Source organism: Emydura macquarii, unplaced genomic scaffold, assembly GCF_026122565.2.
Source record: "Emydura macquarii macquarii isolate MOO-44397 ecotype Brisbane River unplaced genomic scaffold, CSIRO-AGI_Emac_v2 contig_1390, whole genome shotgun sequence".
Lineage (NCBI taxonomy): Eukaryota > Metazoa > Chordata > Testudines > Chelidae > Emydura > Emydura macquarii.
This window is the reverse complement of record NW_027131527.1, coordinates 20414414-20424558: the sequence shown is the minus strand read 5'-3', so window position 1 is coordinate 20424558 and position 10145 is coordinate 20414414. Positions and strand designations below refer to the sequence as shown.

At 40.6% G+C, this 10145-nt stretch overlaps 1 long non-coding RNA gene across 2 annotated transcripts; it reads right to left on the bottom strand.

Annotated features, from left to right (window-relative positions):
* Positions 1-275: 275 nt before the first annotated feature.
* On the bottom strand, positions 276-9869 carry LOC137156134 (uncharacterized). 2 transcript variants are annotated; one of them, XR_010920674.1, is made up of 4 exons: positions 9731-9869; positions 7469-7555; positions 4604-6200; positions 276-2482 (listed from the first exon to the last, which is right to left on the bottom strand). It is a non-coding gene; the product is annotated as an uncharacterized lncRNA (long non-coding RNA). The 2 variants fall into 2 exon arrangements; XR_010920675.1 differs by having other exon boundaries at positions 279-2482; positions 6082-6200.
* Between the last annotated feature and the right edge of the window lie 276 nt (positions 9870-10145).

Below are 10145 nucleotides of genomic sequence, written 5' to 3'. Positions count from 1 at the left end.
AGAGGGGCCACTTAGCCCCGACGGGGTCCCGGGTAGGGAAGCAGCCCAGAGAAAAGACTTATAGTTTCCTTAGAGCAGCAGCCACCCACTGCTGTCAGCCAGGGACTCTGGGCTGGTGTCCGAAGGAGAGGGCGGGCTCGGACACCCCCTACCCCCAAACCCTAGACCCCAAGGTCCCAAGGACAATACTCGGCCTGCGAAGACCTGTGGGAAGGCCGGTCCGTAGAGAGACATCTTGAGGCTGGTGGGAGCCCCGGGCGGCCATTTTGTGTCCTGCCCCAGTAAAAAGCGCTCGGCCCAGGGGAGCACGGAGGCCACCCCATCACAACGGTTTTTAGATTCTCTAAGAAAGATGCAAAAATTTACAGTGTATAGTCATGATTTTATTAACTATAATAAAAACATAGTGATAATATAATGATTTGCTGCAAAAAATTGTTTGTTTATTCAGATACCATGCATTGGTGGTGTAAATTGGATAGAGTTAGAGAGAAAAGGGATTATATAGCAGTGGGAGACAAGCCATTTCAAAAGGCTGTTGCCTGTAACCTTCTCTCTCTGTTTTTATGCTCTCTGTTTGAAAGATGATACAACAGTGCAGGACAGATCTGATTAAATCAAATCTAATGCTGACGTCTGACAATGGTAAAAAGAGAGAACAGTGTGAAAAGCTGTGAACTTTGATTCCATTTTGAGCAATTCTGTTACAGGAGAAGTTCGTTTACCCTGGCTTCTGGATCTATCACTGGGAACAGACTGTAAATCACACCGCTGGTGTTCAATCAAAGGGCAATTCATTGTGGTGACAAATAATAAACACAAAACCACTGAAGTTAAGAATAAACTAATGGGGATGAACACCAGGCCCAAAACCAGTAACACAACCCTGGGTCCCCTTAGTCTTTGTATATTTACAATTGATCTTCGCTCCACCCAAGGAGTGCTGTTCACGATCTGGTCTTTAGCCATCTGCTTTGGCTCCAGGTCTGCAATTGGCGGCTTCTCGGCCTGGTCCACAGTTGGCTGCTTCTCAGCCTCGACTCCCGATGCCCGCGCAAACCAAACGTGCCCTCGCCACACTGTCACTCAGATGGACAGCTCCGAATTGTGGCACTGGCCTCCTTAAATCACTTTGGTTTGCTTCTTCATTAGCCAATCAGTGGCTAGAATCTTTCCCGCTCTCCAGGTCGTGCACATAGCACTAATCCGGTGCCCATGGCATTCTAATCTTGTGCACACGGCACTCTAAATCATAGGCTTCTCACCTTTTTGTCCTGTCTCCAGGCAGATTTGTCTTGCTGGCATCCTGCCTAGCATCAGTGTCTTGGTATCTCTATTGTCTGACTCCATTCTGGATTTAAGATCCAATATAGAGTCTGGCCTGGTCGCCCTCTTATTCATTAGCAGAGGACTATTTAAACCTATTTACAAACACATAAAACAATCATAAACAATTTCCCCAACAATTCTGCTGCAGATCTTCCCTTTCTCCCCATCTCTTTTTTTTCCTTTTATTGACAGATGTCCAAGCTCATGGTTATTGGCTGCAGGGAACACATGTCCCCCACATACAGACAGACACAACAACCATAAGAACGCAGGTGCTAACTGCGTTTTAAGCATTTACCTTGCAATGAGAGCATGAATAAGATTCTGATTACAATTTTGTAATAGTTGCTCTGACTTATTTTCACGTTACTACAAAGAACAAAGATTGGCAAATTTCAGTGCCATGTTCATGTTCAAATATAAGTCTCAGTACTTGGACTGGGAATGGACAATGACATTACAAGTTGTTCATATTTATTGGAGGCCCAGGCCCAACTTACTCTAAAAATCAGGACACGTTCAGACATCTGAAATTATTGCTGCACAGTACACATGAGATTGACCCTAATGGGACAAGAGAATGTCTGACAAAACTCTTATATACATTACTAAGCAGTACTCTTTGTCCTGTGAACTTTGTCCAGCTACTAGAGATGTACTAGAAAGTAGAAAATCAAACAACTAGTACGCAGGGAATGATCACAAACTATGTCAAGCACGTTTGCCGTCCTAGTGTTTTGATGTCCACAACCTGACTACTCAGAACTTTGATCATATTGGTGACAGCTAAATCACGTCACACTTGTGTACATGCATATGAAAATAAATAGACAAAGATCTTCTTGGGGTATTAAAAACAGAACAACAAAGCTTTGATGAAAAATAAGTTTTTTCATTATGGTAGTCTCAGGGCAATGGAACTAAAGAAAGTAACACAAATGAGTTACAGCCTGCAGAAATGAGAGATATATAAATCCTTGTTTCTTTTGTAGAACCCTTTACAAGGGTTCATGTCATGAACATACTGTATGTGACATGGAAGGCAGCATGGTCTGAAGAAATGAAAGCACTGGTTGATCCTTAGGAGATCCTGAGATTTAGGCTCTGCCATTGGCTTGTTTTGTTCTGTTCACCATTGCTTCAGTTTCCCAACCTGTAACAGGAGAATAATGATGATTTTACATTTTTGTAAAATATTTTGATACAAAGTGCTATATCAGTACTAAGCATTATTTATTATAAAGTCAGGAGTATATATCACATGCCTCAGATTGAACATGAAGGCCAAATGTATGCTATAATTGGAACCAAGCTAGCTATAACCAGGTTTAAACGTGATTGGTAGCAGGGTTATAGAATGGACTCTCTGAGCAGCAGAATCAAGGATTCTTGCTTGGTTTCTCTGATCAGGGAAAAGCTTTTTCTGAAAACTGTTTTATAAAACTACACTAGGATGGTCTAAAACTACACAGTATGGTCTAGCCCAGTAACTCTCAACCTTTTCAGACTACTGTACCCCTGTCAGTAGTCTGATTTGTCTTGCATAACCCCAAGTTTCACCTCACTTAAAAACTACTTGCCTACAAAATCAGACATAATGAAGTGTCACAGCACACTATTACTGAAATATTGCTTATTTTCTCATGTTTACCATATACTTATAAATCAATTAGAATATAAATATTATACTTACATTTCAGTGTATAGTATATAGAGCAGTATAAACAAAAACAAGGCATTATCTGTTTGAAATTTTAGTTTGTAGACTTTGCTAGTGCATGTAGCCTGTTGTAAAACTAGGCAAATATCTAGATGAGTTGATGTACCCCCTGGAAGATCTCTGCGTACCCCCAGGGTACATGTACCCTTGGTTGAGAACCACGGGTCTACATTATCAGAAAACAGTGCTTTCTCTTCTTGATCTGGAAATCTAAACCCTACCAGCAATAGTGTTGTTTTAAACCCAGTGTTATTTACATTTGTCTTGATATGCAGGAGGTAGCCCACTCCAAAAATTGATTTGTTGTGTGTTCATTTTGTTTGTTTCCAGGGGTAGGAACATGACGAATGAAGACTGGCATAATTATAGTGTAAAGGCCATAAAACCAACAATGTTTTTTCTTGATTGGCTCAGGATTTCATGGCCACCATATCAATTGTGGGCCTATTCCAGGTGAGCACATTCTGGATCTTGTGTTTTAGGCTGGATTTTGTGTTTGAAGAGGTGGAGACCACACTTTGTTATGGTCAGAGCTTCTTCAGGTAGAAATCAGAACTTGCCCTTTCTTTCTTCAAGGAAAATGTCATCAACAGAGAATGATGGACCCAGCTAAGGTTCAGATTTTGCTAAGGGAAAATGTTGTTCATCTGGTGGTTTATTCATAATGCCTTTATGTTTATGTTTATCTTTTACTCTTAATCGTTAATGCAGAGTTACTAAGCTCCAGTCATTTTCTCAAGCCTTTATATGAAGGAACTGGTATTTATTTTGTGTCTCTCTTCTTTTTCCCCTTCATTAAAATGAGATGGTTTATTTAAAAAAACAAAAAACAAAAAAAACTGTGCCTTGCAACCTTGGTATTAAGAGCATTTTATAAATGGGTTGGAAAAATAAAAATAAATTGATGGCCAGTATACCTAGACCTCATTACCAGGGTAGGTAAAAAGAAGCATGATTTTTAGAAGTCATCATTACATTGGTGTCCTGTTGGTTTGCCATAGTTCTGTTCCCTACACCACTGGAGTTGGTGACCTTTTAGGATTGCATATAAAGTGAACATTTTAGTTAACAGTACAGCTCAATGTCTTCACTGTGGAATGAGCAAGAGCTTCTCTCTCTTTTTGTAAAAAAAAGGGAATTTCCAAACTTCAGTGTTTCACAAAGTCAATGTGAATTGGGGACACAAACACAAAAAGAAACATAGGTACAGATTTCTTTCTCATCAGTAGGCACACTGTGCTAAAAATAACTTTGAGGACCTTTCCTACATATACAGCAACTTGCATTTTATTCTGAGAATATCAATTTTAATTGTTACACTGAGACCTATCCTATCCTTATTTTTGACATGGAACTTTGGAGACAGAAGTTACAGAATTAATTCTAGCGTCAGTCACATCACAGGATGCATTGTAAGCAAAGGCATTATGTTTCCTCAGTGCAACAAAAAAGAAAGCATAGCATTTGTTGTTTTAAAGTTCTCTCTGTGCCCACTGAAAACAGATTTTATTGCCCTATCATATCACAAGCTCCAATTATCAAAATAAAACATACCAAAACAAATCCTTTCTTGTGGCTGGCTGTTCTGTGTTGGAGCCTTTAGGAAAGAATTTGTTTTCACAGCCTTCCTTCTCAGGTCTCTTCAGTACTTTGAAAATAAGTACTTAAAATGGATATTTTAAAAAAGATTAAGCATCGGTTGAGAAGTATTATATGTGATTTTAGCCTAGGCTTACAATCAAATTACATGGCTTTTTCAACATCAAAAGTTTAAACAACCCGTTTGGGCAATTTAGACAATGCCAGACTAGCATCAGTGCAGAGACACTGCTGAGGGAGCTCAGGGAGGAGAACACAGAGTGCCATTTATTTTCCTGCTGTACCGGTCACTATCTATATGGGATGGGATCCTGTTTTCATAAATGTTATCCCCCTGCCTGATTAGTTCCTCAGATAAAAGGGTGTCTTTTTGCCTTTCCCTTATATTCCCTAAAGTTAATTGTCTGCCCCCGGAGACAGGGCAACCCCTTTGGGTTCATTTTCCAATGGGTGCTCCGTTCCTGTTGACTCAGTATGTAAATGGGGCTTCCATTGTGTTCGCTTACAATGTTTAATTTACATTTTGACAGAGATACACATCTTACTGCCTGTCTGGCAGAAACCTGGTTTTTCCTCTTTAGCTGCTGACAGATTTATTTCCAGTACATGTACACAACTCCTTAAATATACATCTTGCAATGAATATGAAGATCACTGACATAAGCTTTTATTAGAGACCTCATATGACATCATTTATGGATAAATACCATGAAAGTGGTGTGCTAGGTGTAGAAGGATAAGGTGGGTGAGATAATATCTTTTATTGGACCAACATCTGTTGGTGAGAGAGAAAAGTTCTTGTTTACACAGAGCCTGAAGAAGCACTCTATAAGCTCGAAAGCTTTTCTATCTCACCAACAGAAGCTGTTTCAGTAAAAGATATTACTTCTCACACTGTCTCTCTAATATCTTTGGACCAGCATGGCTACAACTGTTAGGTATAGTGAGTTTATCGGGTCTTTTAGTAGTTGCTGTTACACAATAGTGAACCCTCCGGTTGGCATTGAGGGGTTCTTAGCGTCACAAGATGCTAAGGGAGCTGAACTCCTGGTTTCTTTCTCAGGGGGCAACTCCCTTCCCTGTGGAATAATTCCTATGAAATGCCACGATTTGACCTTCCAGTCTGTTTTCCTATATGCAGATTATGTGTAGGAGAGAATGAAGACCTTATTTATAGAACTCATCTGGAATTTCCTGACAAAACGTTTTTTCTTCAGAAGATGACAATTTGTCAAAACTGGAAGTATTTGCTTAAAAGGGTTGATTTTGACAAATTGCTGTATTTCAAAACTTTAAGAAAAATTTTAAATTCTCAAAACATCCTGTTTCAACATTTTTTTAAATTATTGTTTTTTGTTTCAAAATGACTTTGGTTAAAAATTTAGATTTTCCTTTAAGCCATGTTAAACCTTTTCAAAAAACAATGTAAATACCTTTTTCATATATTTTAGGTCATTGTTTTCCTTAGTTTATAATGTATTTTGTTCCTTTTGATGTGCACATGGATTTGTTAGTTATTATAGGGTTGCTCATAACTACTGTTCTTCTGGCCCTGCAATATAAGGAGAAAAAAGAATATTAAAATATATTTTGAACACAGATTTACACACACAACCCTACTCCCAACAAAGTGCTTTCATTCTAATAAAGGGATGAAGTGAGGAAAGGCCAAATAGTGGGCCTCTTAACTTTGACAGTGCCCCTTTAATCGATGGGGGTATATAAATGTAACTAAAACATATTGACACTGTCTATTTTTACTTGGATCTTAATTTTGTTCTTCATATTTTGGCATTTGTTTATTAAATTGATGTATATTTGCTACTTTTTTTTATAAAGGAAAAATAAATGGTATGAGAGCCAATATGAGTTTTCTGTAATATAGAAACAGAATAATATAGAAATCAGTGGAAATATAAACAGAAATGGAGGGGATCCAGTGATCCCTGGAACACATCTACTAGCAACAATAACAAAGTTCATTCCATTATATTCTTTGCACTGCATAATACACACTCTGTAATTTGAGGAAGTGCATAGATACTTCACTTCCCATTAAAATTCTTCTCCAAAATATAGCCATCATTCTGTAGCTGACTGTCATTGCATTAAAATTAACATTAATTAAAATTAACGTTGCATTAAAATGAATGCTGTGAGGAATATTTTTGGTTCTTGGTAATGGCTCCATATGCAAGCTGCACCTGTTTGATGCCTATTTTAACATAGCCTTAAATCAGGGATATGTGAGCCCCCAAAAATGAAGGGGGAAAAGCCTCTCATGGTATTTTTAATTTAGGCCCAGATTGTGATACCTAGAGGCACCTGATTTTCTGCAAACCTCAATGTTTTAAAATTACTAACCCAGATTGTGATACCCTTCCCACTTACCCCCTTTACACCATGAGTTTTCCCAGTGACATCAGTGGGGCTATTAACATATTGTTCAGTGGGATTAGAGGTATCCCGATCTGCTTTTTAGTAATTTTTTTAAACTGGGACTGTTAGAAAAGTGCCTAAGGAGCAGAGTAATATACAGTGATGCATGAAAAGTGTAGTATCTGAATACAGTCAGAGTAATAAATGACTCAATGCTGGCTGCTGTAATTCACCCCTCTGAATCCATTCAGATAGTGGTGGGTAGCATAGTGCATGATTAAAGCCTTTTTCCCCCAGACTGCTGGTTTACAGCAAAAGGAAACATGTCAGGAAGAGGGAAAGATCAAGAATAAAAAAAATGATTTTCATCTACACATATTAAGAAGGGAAGATAGAAATACAGAGAAAATGGTAAAAGAAATTAAGAGTTCTGTTACTTACAAACTTGGTTCCAATGCCTGGATTTGTTGACTTTCAGATTACACTGCACATTTCACTATCTCCCAGGGTTCTTCTGTGAGGTGAGGGCTAAGTGAATGGGAAAACTTGGTTTATGGATGCTCCGAGATCTAGTATTGGTCTAATAGCCCAGCTTTCATTAACAAATGTTATATGTGAACCCCTGGTTCTGGACTGGAACATCTCAGATTCATATGTTGAAAGTCAAATAAAAATATAGGAATGTAGATGGACAATTACACTACCACTGTGTGTTTGGTGGGAGATGGATAGTACTGCAGCTGTTTATAAGTTAATACATATTTCCAGGCTACCTTTTCTGTGGTTAGTGTTGTCTCATATGTGGCATGGATGAAAGAACTGGAGGGAGCCAGTTACTCATCAGAGAGAACAGTAGCCTAATTTATAACTGAAGGTCTTTATATCAGTGCTCTTTCTTCCTCTTTGAGATGAAAAGTCACTTCCTCCCCCACTCCTCCCCTCTTGTGATTACTTAGAGATTGTGGGATCTCAAGGGTGTCAGCTTTTCAAAATAATATTCAGCTAAAGTATAAGTAAATGTGAAAGCTGTATATTGCTGTTTTAACCCACACAAGGAATGTTAAGGCATTATGGAGAATTTGTCACACCAAATCAGATCATTAGTTTATCAAATCTAATGTGCTGTTTTTGGCAGTGACTCAGATGTGATGCAGAAGAGACTGGATGGTGGTTCTCTTCCTCCCTTATCTGTAATACCATAAAGGGCCCAACTCTATTCAAGAGGAACTCAGAGGAAAAACGAATGATAGAGTAGCTTGATCAGTGGTTCTTAACCTTTCCAAACTACTGTACCCCTGAAGCCTGAGTCCCACCCCCACAGGGCTGAGGCATGTAACTTAGTTTCATGGTGCCCCTGTGGCTCCAGGCAATTGCCTTTCTTGCCACCCCCAATACCAGCTCTGCACTTGCGACCCCTCTAAAACCCCAGGTTGAGAAACACTGAATGGTGCCCAAGAAAAGCAATGCTGTACATAGCTGAGGGGGAGAGATTCCTTCCTGACTGGTACAGATGATCAATTAACATGGTAAAACCCACGATGTGATTGCCCTTCTTTAACTTGTCTTATGGAGAGGCTGTAGAATTCTAAACTTAAAACTTGGAGATTTAAATATCTTTTCAAATGTGTGCCCCTAAATTTAACAAAGTTGATAACTTAGTAATAAGAAAAATGTATTTCAAAATACTTAATAAATACAGAAATCAGTTCACCTGAAACATTAATGGAAGGGAGAGAAAGATTTCATAAAGCAGTATTCTAGTTCAAACTTAAAACTTTCTGTATAGATATGAGGATAGCTGGAAAATATTATTGTAATTATTCTGAGTATAAAGCTTAATTCAAAAGTGTTGCACATGAAAAAGCGAGTCTGTTCCTCCACACTCTATTAGGCACTTAAATCACATCTATTTCAGTAACATGAGTCAGCTTTGACATAACACCTCTTTGACATAACACCTGTCTCTGTCACAGGACACTTTCTGCATTTTGGAATAATTTTTGTTGTTTACAGTTGTGATTTGTTATCTCAATAGCAGGAACTGGGTAGTTAATCTAATTTTATATGTATTTTTATTATGTTAATGCACTTTATCATTTAATAACATTTCATTCAGTAAATGGGTTCTTTTCACTTGGACTGTTTAGTGGCCAGATAAAAATATCTGAGTCACAAAAGGATTGTCAAGGACTTGCAGTGAAAGCCAAAAAACTGGAAAGGCATGAGGTCACATGCACTGAAAATGCGACTGGTCACTGCTGACAATTCTTTTGTGACTCAGATATTTTTGTCTGACCACTAAAACAAAACACCGATCATGCATGCAGATACACAACTCTGGAGGAAGCACAAAGCATGCACAGAAAATATGCATTTATAGACATGCAGAGCTAGTGGACACCTTCCCAGCACTACATTCCCAAGCCACTCATGCGTGCGTGCACCGTCTACACATGCCCTGAAGCCAGAGGCAGCTACGCTGAATGTGGAGCCAGTCAGACAAACACAGCACAGGTAAACAGAGACGGAAAACGCCTGCACCTAAGCAAAGTCAGACAATTGGCACCCAGAGTGAAAACGCATGCCACTGCCACGCGACCGAAAAAGATCACACACAGGCCGCAGCACAGCCACACATCACCAAGCCATACGTACAAAATGCACCCGTGCTGCACGGAGAGAGAGCGGAGGCCTCAGACACACCGTGCACACGTGCAGCCTACATCCATCGCCCAGGCTCCACGGACACGCCGCACAGCCCCGAGATACTCGGGTAGGGAGCCCGTGCAGTTGTGCCGAGCCAGGCAGGCCCCTGACATCCCCCCCCCCCCCGGGCCGGGAACGCGCACAGCCGCGCGGGCGGCTCGGAATCCAGGACGCGCTGTCCCCGCGCAGCGACCGCCGCGCGCCCACATCCGTGCGCGGCTGCCAGCCTGCCCCACCGCGGCGCCCCCTCCCTTGCGCAGCACGCGTGCGCCGTGGTGCGTTGCCGGCCGGGGGCGTGGGCTCCGGCAGCTGCGCCGCAGCGGAGCCAGAGAGAGCCGGTTACGGCGGTGACTGAACCAGCATGAGCCGCGAGCGCTGAGGCTCCGCCGCCCGGCCCGGCCCGGCCCGCTGC